Source organism: Ambystoma mexicanum, chromosome 11, assembly GCF_040938575.1.
Source record: "Ambystoma mexicanum isolate Mex_15411 chromosome 11, UKY_AmexF1_1, whole genome shotgun sequence".
NCBI lineage: Eukaryota > Metazoa > Chordata > Amphibia > Caudata > Ambystomatidae > Ambystoma > Ambystoma mexicanum.
Window position 1 is genome coordinate 979,283,512 of NC_090934.1, and position 13,364 is coordinate 979,296,875.

At 41.3% G+C, this 13,364-nt stretch overlaps 1 protein-coding gene across 1 annotated transcript in view; it reads left to right on the forward strand.

Moving 5' to 3' along the window:
* Window positions 1–13,364, forward strand: part of KCNQ1 (potassium voltage-gated channel subfamily Q member 1) — a 1,232,969-nt gene that overhangs the window by 8,692 nt on the left and 1,210,913 nt on the right. The window lies entirely within an intron of this gene.

The window sequence follows — 13,364 nt, forward strand, 5'->3', positions numbered from 1 at the left end:
ATACTTGATCAGTGTTCAGAGAGTGCATTGGTGTGAGAAGACAAAGGGCCTGCCATGGGACTGAGTGTAAGACACTGTGAGACAGCGAGCGCTGTCAATGCATTCTGGTAAATGTAGTTAAAGTACCGAAGCGTCCAAGAGATGTTTTGAGGTGGACTCCTGAAAGTGCATTCTGGTCAATGTAGTCAAAGTGCTGAAAGAAATTCGGAAATGAGTGATACCCATTCTGTTTTTTGGGAGCTGTAGTGAAACTAGCAAAGCAGCTAAAAGACATTTGGCCTCATTATAATGTTGCCGGTCCGGGAACAAGGGTGCCGGTAAGCTCACTGGCACACTTGTTTTCAGAACAGCAAACTACAAGTCTGCCTGCCGGGGCGCTGTGCCCGACAGGTCTGACCCTGCCGGGTGCAGCAGCCATGGTAGGCAGACTTGTCACGGGAACACCGGCACCATTGATAATGGTGCCGGTGCTCCAGTGTCCCCACACGCATGGAGTCCTATGCTATGTCCTACAGGACTCTATGGGGATTAACAAATGTACCAGCACCTGACTTCCCGGTCGCCGGACTTGTAATAGCCCGGTGGCACTGGGAAGTCAGGCACAGTAAATTATTACGGGTCTGGTGGCAACCTGCTGGTAGCACCGGCAGGGTTACTGCCGGACCCGTAATTAGGCCCATTGTCTGAGTGAGTTAGGCCTGATATTGCACTTGGGGAAATTGAGTTAATTTTCCAGCGTCACAAAGAGACTGTATGAAAAAAAATGGCATACTGGCAATATTAGTAAATAAATTCTATTCGGACAATTTACAAAACTTGTAAATAAAATCAACAATGTTTTTCTGAGCTTGTTTCACTAAATAGCCACAGTATTGTGTTCCCGTAAATCATTGCCTATTCTCTTGTCAATCCACTTTTGCTCCCAAAACCAGACTATAGCTCTAAACCCACAGAAACGATACTTTTCACCAATATTTTCTATCTTCCCCTCAAAAAAGTTCATCCAACTCTATTCCTGAAAACCACCAACACGCCACAACTTTGTATACACACATCACTGAAACATTCCACATGCTGGAATACAAATCTACAATTTGAATAATGGCATTCATTACTGAAATGATTGTACTCCAAAATTACTGGGGTGGGGGTAGAAACCTGGATAATGTTGTTCCAATTCAATTTTCTTTTTCTGTGTAATATTCTGATTTTCGAAGGCCAGTTATTGACGTAGTGCTGTACAGTTATCTAAAATATCCAAATATGTGGGGCTAAACCTTCCTGCAGTGGCTGGTTCTCTATTGTGTGCGTTACTTTCTTCCACACTGGACAGCACCGTGGCCGCCTCGAGTGCCGGAGAGTTTTTCCTAGGGAGGCTGGGCTCAGGAATGGGAGGGAGGTGTAGAAGCATCGCTGAGGATATTTGTATTTTATTGGTAGTCGAACTCTGGGCTATAAGTCCACACACTTTTAAAATCACCAGAGAGGTCCCCCTTTTTCTATGATATACGCCCCTCCCCCGCTCCCATTTGTAAAGTTATTTGCTGGCGATGGAAGACAAATCTCTTGTTCAACGCCCTCAGTTGGAGGGGGTTGCGATGATCCAAGGCACATTGTTGCGCTTGAATTATGTTGTCTTCAAAAGTTTGAAAACCTTTGTGCGCAATGGTGCCAGTGTTGGGACAACCTTTGTCATATAAACACTCTACTTTCCATATAAATATTCTATAGTTGCCTAACCCAAGGTTGCTTTCCCTCCTCCTGGAAAACCACCCAAATGCTCCCTCTCCCAAAAAAACACTGCGCCTCTGCTGAACTGGGTAACTAGCACCCCATCAACCATCTCATTCTTCCTCGAACAATCATTCTGAAGGCAGTCGCTCTAAGGCTCCACCCATATCGACAAAAAGGATTACCTGTCTGTCTAGTGGTCTCTGTCCTATTGCAGAGGATAGGTCAAACCATGTTTTAAAATATAAGGCAATTAATAACTTGGAGGGGTCATCTATTCTCCCCATGCTATGTAGACTTGATCCACAAAGTTTCTTTGTTAGCTAGAACCAAGGCAGCGCTGAGGTGTTAAGACAATGTGCATATAACCAGTTTTTGTTGGTTGAGGGTGACGCAGAATGTCTTGCAATAAATGTGACTGAGTAAGTAAAGAACAGTACTGTCATTTCTTGGTGTACACACATTTGTAGGCCCCAATGGCTTCTTTAAAGACTCTGTAGGCTGTAAACACATAACTTGTATCCAGAGATAGTCACTTTATCAGGGTGAATGGGCTCCACCTGCTCCCCTCAACGTAACTTATTTTTGAGACCCTGGTGATTTCCGGCATGCTGCAACTCCTGTATGATTGTGGAATTTGTATAATGCAAACTTAGTTGGGGAGCAGTAGAGCGCTGCTCGATCAAGGGGGAGTTTGTATTGAGAACTGATGGGAATACAGCGGCAGTGTGATGGTTTAGCTCCTACTCTGCAATCTATGATTGCTGAAGAGTAGAGCTTTCTTTTCCTTCATAATGTGCCACAAGGAAGCCGCTGCAGGACACTGACTATGTGTTGTGTGCTTGGATTTCTTTGCACCTTTGTTGAGACTGGCTGAGGCATGTTGAATGGCTTTTAGTAGGTTCCGGGGTGGATGCTGAGATATTTGCTCAGTTGGCATAGCCATTGTCAAGGTGGCAAAGGACTGGTATTGGATAATGGTTCAGAGTTTGTACAATAAAGGGTTTGACCTTACATGGTAACAACTTGCTACTCTGCGCATCTTGGGCCCTGGCAGTTGTGATACTTGGAGTTGTGTACTATGTCAATGGTGAATCCAAGTGACTTTGCACTAAGATCGAGATGGGGTTGACTGTAGCAGGATTAACATTTGTCAGAAAGCTGTAAACTGGGAGGCACTTGGCATGGATTTGAAAAAAAAATGTAATTTGTATTACATTTTTCTCAGTGCTATGTGGGTATGTTGCCAGTTTAAACAAAAGGAAAAACCTCCCATGCCAGTGTACCCCGGTAAATCACATCATCAAAGTGAAGGAAGACTTGCAAAACCTAGCAGTGAAAAACCCAAGCACCTTAAGGTGTGGCTGCACATTGTGGGAGAACCTTAAGGGAATATTGCACCCCGTGGAAGAACATGAATATGTTTTGACAAGAGTGTGGTGAGGATTTGAAAACGTTCTTGCACCATAGTCAATGGAAAAGCATGTCTAAGACAGTGACTGGTCAAGGCCTCTCGGTCAGTCACTAGTACTACAGCTGTCTGTTTCCCAACCAGATTCACCATGAAAGAACCCTGCTCCACTTTTCAGTATCTAACGTATACCGTGTAACCAGTGATCGAAGTGAGCGGGAACAATCGGGAGCATTGTTCCACTACTTTTGTTTACCATCCCTCTACTTTCTATGACCATATCCACCACTCTATACACAGGATGTGTCCATTCATGTCCTTGTGCAAGTGTAAAGTTTTAATAGAATCCTTAGTTTACTCATCACTTAGACTATTGCAATGGCCCGGCCGCAACACCTCGTGACATGTTACACTATGCTGCTGCCATCTACCCTCTCCCCTGCGGAGACTGCCATTCCACTACTTTGTTTGGTACACTTCTACCACTGCATGTAACAAATATTTGCCATCATCTTATGTGCTGGTGTATTGGCTTTAGGTAGACGGCATTCCATAGACTATAGCCCCGGCCACACTGAAGACTCACTCGGTCTGCACACTGGTTGGTGGGCAGTTTAGTGATTCTACAGCAGCTCACACAAGTGCCACTCGCCAGACTTGCCACTTAGAGTACCAATACTGTCCAGTAGATGGGCATCTTCTTTTTTTTTTTGTTTTTTTTAATTTTTATTAAATAAATTTGTTTTTGATGCTTACGCATCCTTACAAAATTAAAAAATAGTACACTTCATTTACATTTAAAAGAAAAATATCTTTACCTACATTCACTATACATATTTGTAAAACGACAAATTGAATTATTACAAAATATTTACATTTAGGCATATCATACAAAGAAAAACATCTCCAATAGATTATTGAAAAGTCAATTTTCATAAGTGCATTTCATATTTCATAAAACATATAAGTACATAAAGCCAAACATATACGCAACTCAAGAAGTTCTAGGTCGCTACATCGCTGGCTAAGGCTGCCTCGATGACTTTCACTAGACGTACGGTCGCTAGAATTATTGAGTTACTAGAGCCCCACATACATTGTGACCATATTAATTCCCTTCCAATAGCTGAGGCAGTAGAAGTAAACGCATTGATATTTTTTAGGCTTTCGTTTTCAAAAAAGGGACATATGAGAAAAAGATGTTTCAAGGTTTCACTTACTTCGTCCTTATTACAAAATCTGCACTTGGTATCAAAAAGATTGTTGGAGTTACAATTCCGGTATTTAGTTCTCATTTTCGTGTGAAATAAATCTAAGCGGAATCGCATATAGGATGTCCTGGTTTCAATACTTGGACAAAGAGTGAGATATTGTAAACGTGGTGATTGCTTGTGTCTAAATATTGCATATTCCTTAAAAGATCCATAAGACGATATCAGAGAACAAGACTCAGCCCAGTCATTCCAAAATAAGCGTTTGTGAGCTGTTTTTAGTTTGAATTGTAAATCTCTAGCCGAAATATTGATTCCGGATAAAATGAAAAGTATACGCTTATGGAAATTTGCAATCGAAGCCGGATGGGATTCTCTCAGCATGACAAAAAAGTCTTCGTATATCGAGTTTTCCAGAGGAAAATACATCTTTGCATAATTTTTCAATATACGCCAATTATGCCTAGATGCCAAGGAGTTTAATCCTAGTTTGTGGCGTAAGATTGCATTCGGAAGATAGGCAGGTAAACCGAGAGTAGTTTTCTATAGTTTAGCTTGCAATTTGTTTAGGAAGGCAGAGAGATCTAGTAAACATAGAGCTAATGCATATAGAAGAATTGCCTCCACCTTTTTAGAGTAGAATTCGAAGAGTGGAACTAAAGAAAACTTACAATATTTGCGAAAAATTATTTTCATTTGGTTTTGCAAAGGAAGAGCTTTTTCATTCAAAGTGTTTTGCCAAAAGATAACAGAAATATTGTTTGCAAGCGTGTATCCCAAGTAAGTAAACTTTGTGACGATTTGAATAAAGCTGGAATCCAATTGCCAGCAAAATTTGCGAACCTTTCTCCTTGAAGATAACACAAGGATATTTGATTTTGTGGAATTTATCGTCAAGTTGTTTTCTCTGCAAAAATAATGAAAGGTTTCCAATTTGTTCTGAAGACCCGCTTGAGTACTATCGAACAAGAGCACATCATCAGCGTATGCTAACCACGAGAGTTGTAGCTCACCGAGACGGACAGAAAAGGATTTTGCCAAGTCCCATATTCCTTCAAGATCTGATAAATATAGGTTAAATAGGACTGCCGCAAGATTACAACCCTGCTTGACACCAATTGCCGTTGGAATGGGGTCGGTCAGGCGGCCATTACTTGATATGAGTACTCTGAAAGACGTGTTATGATGTAGCTACGCAATGAGTGCTATTAAAGAAAGCGGAAATTTGAGTTCAGTCATTTTAGCCCACAGTCTGCTACGTATTACGCAATCAAATGCACCAGATAAGTCTAAGGAGGCAATGAAAATCGGTCCATAATGAGGCCCGTGTGCTTTTGCATTTAAGTGCGCCAGTATGGTGGCATTTAATTGTGTTCCCATGTTTTTACGGAATCCAGTTTGTACTTTGTTTAGAATACGCTTTTCCGTAATGTGGGTTTCGACATCCTTCAGTAAGAGGAGTGCAAAGATTTTAGATGCCACATCCATCAGGGCAATAGGCCTAAAATTAAGAGGGTTATTTAATGGCCCTTTTTTGTGCAAAGGAATAATGATGGAGCTCACCCACGAGGGCGGCAGGGATTTTAGGGTGAAGATTGATTGGAAAATTCTCAACAATACAGTGGCCTAGAAGGACGGGTCGTCCTTAATCACGCAAGGAGGCAGTCCATCTGGGCCGGCACATTTCGAAGTTTTTAACTTAGTAATGGCACAGAGAATATCCTCAACTGACCATGGGCATCGTGCCGGAATGTGAATGACTAACTCAGAAATGTTAGTTGGAGAAAATGTTCCGGTAAAAGATATTTCTGTTGAAAGAAATCAAACCAAGAATTGCTATCAATGGCTGATTCTAGGTGTGGTTTGGAGTTTTTATTGGTTGCTCTAAGTAATTTCCAAATGTCTCGAGTACTGTGTTTACAAATCAGGCTTACCATGTTTTGGTTGCCAATTAGGTGAAATGAGGTGCGAACAGCTTTTATGCTGTTTTTATGTTTACGTACAAGTAATTTTTTAGCTGCCAAATAGTCAATATGATCTCCCGCATGGACATTTCGCCTAAGGGTTCTCAATTCGCTGTTTCTCACTGCTTTTAATTTGGCAAGTATGTTTGCCAAATACGAGTCCGAGGAATTAGTGTTCGTTTGAAATTGCGCTGCTTCTGCTATGGCAGCTAAATGTCCTTGAATCATCTGTAGATTCCACTCAAGAATAGCATGAGAAGGGTTGTCTTCAAAGGCGGTATCAGGCCACCAATCCCGATTAACTAAAAATGTTAGTTTTCTGCAAGTCGAAATATTCCAATGAATTGACAAAAATTGACGCTCGCTCTGTACTAAGGCAAGAGCCTGCATCTTATCCCACAATTTACTTTCAGCAAACAAAGTGCACGAGAGTATGGCGTGATCGCCATACGGAGGAAAATGACAATTAGTAAGCGAAATGATACCAGAAAGATAGTGGGAAGCAATTATGTAATCAATAGAAGAGCATGAATTTCCTCGAAGCCAGGTTGAACAAGCCTGAGGATGCTGTGGTTGTATCACTACAAGATCCCAGCTAGAGAGGAAGTTTATCCATCTTATACCATTTGCGTAGGCAATTTTAAAGTGGTATGGCGATTCATTTGACAAGGGAAATTTTGAAGAGGCATGTAGGTATGCATTAAAATCACCGCAGATCAAATTTTCAGCGGTGGGATAATTAAAAAAAAATTCCATTAGTGTTTCATTTAGAATGGAAATGGCTTCTTCGATGCCAAGGGTGGCAGGATTCCAATAAATGGATATCAAGACTACTCTTTTTGGCCCAAAGATGTTGATATCAATGTCAATCATTAGGAGCAATTGATTGGGCGCGTTAGAATTGATTGTGAAGAGAAAGTCATTGTTGAGTAGAATCGAAATCCCCCCTACAGGACGCCCAGACAAGGGTTGAATCGCAACATTATGAACAGCGGTAAAACCATCCAGAAAAAATTTATTACAACTCATGGTTTCTTGCACAAAGAAGATTGCTGGGAGGTCTTGCCTGCTCGTATTTGAGAACCATGTTACGAGATTATTGAATCCGCAACAGTTCCAGGACTGAATAATGAGCTTGTTACATTATGAAGGACTCTTAACATTGAGATTCGTAGATACTAATTGTGGTGATGTTTTTGCTGCAGGCAAGATCCCCAAAATACCATTCAAAGCAGTAGTTGGAGAGGCCAATTGTGTTAAGATTTTGTCATTCTCAGATGGAGGAGAACCAGAATTATTCGCAGTAGTACAATTTTTTGGGATAAGGGGGGGGGGGGTAAACTCTAAAAATTGCATGCCTTTTCAAAGGATGGGAATGCTTGCAATTCAAATCCCAGAAAAATCAAATCGGTTTTGTGTTCCTAGATCAGTTTCGATATAATAGGCGATATTACTTTGCACAACATGCGATTGTTGTTAATCAAATGTAACTTTATTCACTCTATGTCTTGCGATATAAGATTGCGCAGAGAGGGAATTTTATAGAGGGTGTTCATCAAAAATGAGCGGTTAATAGGAACCGCCCCATTAATTTGCTGGTTACTGGACCATCCTATTAAAGTTTGCATTTCATCTGGGATGTCATTAAAGGATCTTAAATCGTGATTGATGACAATGAGGGGGGCAGAAGATTTAGATTCGACACTACATGAAGTGCTCGGTGCTTGAACCACCGTAATCTGGGAGAGATTGTGCCTTGCATCGTCTGCATATTCTGCAGTGTCCGTGCTTGGACATAAAGGTTCTTGAGACCTAGTCCCTAGAAGAGGCGCCTGAGTTAAGGTATGTGTGGATGCTTGAAGTTCTAGCAGAGGAGGCATAGACAGAGGTTGATGAATTGATGCATGAGCAATCGTTAGGTTAGGTCCCTTCAAGTCAAATGCATCCGTATTGGGGATACTGCTAGTGCTACAGCACAATGTTTTTTTATTATCCACAAGGGGAAAAAAAAGTGTTCAAGTTTGTCTATGTTAATGCACTCGCGGGTATAGTGCCTGCGCCACCAACAATTGTACCAACACTAATATGATTTTCTGATACATTCTCCTCAATAGGCTTAAGCACAACAGCGCCTAAGCCCTTCTTTGGTTTTTTTGGTGCTTTTTTAGACGATTTTAATTGAAGTGCCATTAAGCTCTCTTCATTCAATTGACTAACATTAAGTTGAAATTCTTCATTACCAATTTGCGTGGCATTCAGCATCACCTCTGCGTTGTCACTATTTTCGGCTGAGCATTGCAAGGAGGAAGCTGCATTGCTAACCCTCGAAATGGAGGCATTGTTCAACTTAGATCTATTTCTCCGTTTCAGTGCTCTCTGATATGATTTTTTCATTCTACGCGACGGATGATACCAATTTTTAGATGTATCAATTGACTCCTCAAGCAGATTCGTTATCGCTGAAGGACTATCCGGGGGGGTTCCGCAGAAGCGGAAACCGTAGCACTAGTCTCATTTTGAAGTAATTCTGCCGAAAATAGCTGAGATTTAAATAAAATCTGTTCAATTTGTAGAATTCTCTCGTGTTGGAGTTTCGCAACTTCAACCGCGTCGAACTCTGGGGGGTTAAGTGACCGGCTCCTGTAGGGTAGGTTTGGCCACTGCCTTCGCAAATGACGTTGTCATGCCATTTAACAAATAGGTGACTTCATCCGTTTGAGTGCCTTGCGATGACAAGGCCTGCAACGAGGGATTCGCGGGCAAACTCCTCTCAGCCATTCGTTCTGGACAAGTTATATGAAATTTGTGACATGCTTCCTGAGCTAACATGAAACCTTCAATTTTAGAGAGTTTAATGGAATTTGTTAGAATAGAGTCCTTGATGTCTTTTAGTAGGACATGAGTAGATTCATGTCCCTTATCAAGTAGATTTAGAATACGAGTAAGAACAGGAAAGGAGTGAAGTTCGTGTTCTAACAGATGTGAAGAGTTTTCATTAGGTGGAATTGGTGACAATGGAGAATGAGTCAACGGCGGAGTAGTAATGGATGATTGTGCCATGTATTTATTAGAAGAAGCATGAAGTGAAGGATCATCTAATTGTAGCTTCTTTTGAAACTGAGAGTCCTGGGCAGGCAAGCTGCCCGGTTTGCTAAGTGCAAAAGAATCTCTTTTGTAGTTACTAAACTTTGTAAGAGAGTTGGATGGAACTAAGGTGGCAAAAGGCATTGGATGAAAATGTACTTGTTCATGCAGTCCACAGGACGCAGTCACTGGGGTGGAAGGACCTAATGAGAGGCTAATGCGTCTCTCTAAGGCAGCTATTACAGCCGGTGCTAGCAAGGAGGTGTCTTCAATAGGAGTAAAAGTATTGTCGATAGCCTCCAAACAAGAGTCTGCCTTAGTGTGTGTATCGTTAGCAGTCTGTAGTGTGAAAGGTGTATTATCTATTGCCTCCAAATTGAGAGCAGCTATTTCATTATCAGTATGAAGATCAGTGGATGTTTGATAAGGCAACTGCTCTACAGAATTAAGTAAAGGGTCTGCTTGTGTGGAAACAGATAAAAATTATTGCTGACCTCTTGCAATAGCATGCAGAGCTTCCATTTTAAGTTTTGGGAATATCTTAATCCCAGTAGTTTTAACAGTATCTTTAAGTCGCTTAAAGTGAGTAAAGGGGAATCCATAGAGCAAGCACGAGTAGTTACTAAAGATCAAACAAGGTAACGTTTTCCCCAGAAGATGCCTATATATCGCCTTGAAAGAAAATCCTGGAAATAAGTGCTTATATATAGCACTAGGGAACGCTTACCAATGCTTGTGGAGTTAAGGTCGTGCTAAAAATCTACCAATCAGATCTTACCAAAAGCAGCAAGTTTACCATGAAAATGCAGGACTAACACCACACACCACAAACCGCGAATAGCAAACAGTCCTTTGCGGTACTTCGCGGTGCGCAGCGCGGGTGTGCTGACGAGGTGTATTTGAATGCACCCGGAAGGGCGTTATCAGAGGTGTAGGAGGCGTGACCAGTCCCCAGCACCTTAAAAGTAATACACAAAGATACAGATATTAAAGATTATGCCTATGACAGTTACGCTCCATAGTTCCATGTGTGTAGTTCAAAGTCCATTGAGGCCTCAAGCGGAGAGGAGGAGGCACGCTGAAATTCACCTGTTTCCTGTAGTGACGCAGGTCCGGCACAAAGCGGTGTTACAAAAAAGGACTTCCTCCACGATCGACACGATCAGCACGGCAACTCAAATGAAGCCCAAAGTTGACTGCTTGAACAGCCGTCGGCAGCACAGCAAACAGTCCTTTGCGGCATCTTTTAATTAATTTTTTATTATAAGCATACATTGAACTACAAACTTTTTGCCAATCATAACTTTTCCCGTTCCTTCAACCATTCCCATAACTTATATTTCAGATTATTTTTTCAAAACTGTTTCCAAGTCTAGTAGCAATGCATATCACCACCTAACTTTCCCTCCCAGATATATGCCTCTGCATCCAATCCAAATGTAGGGAATAGATGGTCATACAGATGCACAGATCTCAGACTTCGTAGTTCTGGGCAACAAAGAATTAAATGCTTTAGAAATTCGACTTCGCCATTGCATAATCTCCATATAGCATTCACGGAGGCTATTCCATATCTACATAATGTAGTTCTATTATGTAGGATATTAAGATTACATTTTAAGAATAAGTCCCAATGTTTGGGATTTCGGAATTTAGATGGGTAGGATGGCGTCACATTAGAACAGGTCGTCCAGGTTTTAGAAAGAGCATGGACTTTCAAAGTCGATCTGATCGATTCTGTGATTCTCCAGTCGTCCGCCCATAAAATCCTTTTCACATAGGCGGGATTCTGGCAGAGGATATCAACTGATGCACCTGCTTCAGAAAGCAAGGATTGACAGGATTTAGTCCACAAGGCCAGCGTCCAATCTAGGGGAGTTTTTATTATTTTCTTTTTTTTTTTGGTAACAACACATTGAATTGCATCATACAGTTCATTGATTGTGTTTCACTAAAGAGTATAAGCGATTTCCATTTTAGTCGAGTACAATCTCGTGGCAGATGATGGCAATAGGGACTGTGTTTGGGAGGTGGAGTATGGTACACCAACATTTACCTTCCAGGCAGTCCCACGTCTTCAATGGTAGTCCAAGACATGCCTCGGCTGCATATGTGATAACTGGAACTACATTTTGGTTGTAAAATTAAACAATTGGTACCAATGAGAATTTCCCATATATTCGGCAAATTATCTTTGCTTGGGCTATCGGGTGGTTTAATTTGATCTTCAGATGATCTTTCCAGTGGGATTCAGTCACGTTTGCACTAATCATTGCTCTGCGATGTTTAATTGCAGGAATTGCTTGCAGGCGATGTTCTCTTATATACCATCCCAATAACTTAGTTTTTCTAGAGGTTTTCCCTTCAAGAACCAGAATTTCAGGGTTTTTCTGGTACATTTTTAACTCATTTTGGGTTACGTAGCGTTTGGGTGCATTTAGTTTCTTCTTTCCATCACCACCGAATCGGTGTAAAGTAGCCACCCTGTCATTTGGCTGTTTACTTTTGGCGAGCATGATGGGGCAGGGTCAATGATATGTCTCAAATCGGAGATAAAGAAATTGAATAGGAATGTCGCTATAGGATACCCTTGTTTTAGCCCATTGGAAGTCGGAATGGTTTCAGTCAGGTTACCTTCTTGATTCAATCTGACCTGCGCCGAGGTTCCCGAGTAGAGGTCTTTAATAGCATTTAGCACATCTGGAGGGCATTCAGCCTCATACATTTTCTTCTGTAAGTGTTGACTATACTGTCAAATATGCTTTCAAGATCGATGCAAGGTAGATTTTACAATCTCCTCTGATGGTCTGCATCTTCATCAGGCTCATCAGTAGCAAGTTGAGGCTACATCCGACGCCTTGACAAAGCCTGTTTGTCGACATTCCAGGGTCCCAGTCCTGGCTGCCCATTCATTTAGTCGTTTTAGCAGGACCGAGGCAAATATTTTTTTCTAGCACATCGAGCAGGGCGATTGGTTAGTAGTTTTCTGGTTTCATCCGGCCGCCCCTTCTTAAAAATCGGCACAATGATGCTCTTCTTTTTTTTTTGTTTTTTTTTTCTCTCCATGAGGTGGAACTTTGCCCTTCAAGGTGATCTGCTTAACCCAAAATATAACAAAATCTCACCCATGCTTCAGGGGAAGCTTTTAGTATTTCATTTGGAAGACCATCCGGGCCTGGGGCTCTTGAGTTACTTGTTTTCTTTATGATCATTAGGATGTTGTCTTGATTGAATTTGATGTTCTAGGCAGCCCTCTTTATTGACATTGATTCAGAACGTTTGTAGGTGTTCTCTTTGTACAGGGCTGAGAAAAGAGACGCCCATACTTTCTCTGGTACTGTGTTCAAAAGGAAGGGGCATGTTGGAATATTACCTCCATTTAGTAATGGCCATATTTTTCTTATATTTTTCGACCTCATTGTTTTAAGCATTAGTTCTGAATCTCGTTGGAACAACAATTATTTATGCCCTGCTATCTAGTTACGTTATTTTTGCTTTCTCTTTTTGATTAGCTGGGGTCGCACAGGTAAGGGAGCATTCTGCAATTCTCACTTCTTTTCTCATTAAGTGCTTTTGTTTTAGGACTGCGTTATCAAATCAATGCTTTGGCTTAAAATTAGGTCTCACATTTCTTTGCTGATATTCCTTGAAGACAGACGGCACACATTCATATTCTACATTTCCATTATCAAGGGACTGCCATTGCAACAATTTTCCAATATGTTTTCCAGAGGGTCGTCTTTTTAGCCTCAGCCGGTTTCTGCCCAGTTCCAATTCTATCGGATAGGGCCTTGATTGTAGCATAACTTTACTTGGCATGCTGCAGGTTAGGATCAGAATTTTGTGATCACTACTTGTCGTTGATATCACTCGTAAAGAGGTTGTTTGACTTAGCATGTTAGAAGATAGATAGAAGTCTAATGTCTAGTTCGATGCTCCTTTTTACAGGTTTTTGCCCCTTGC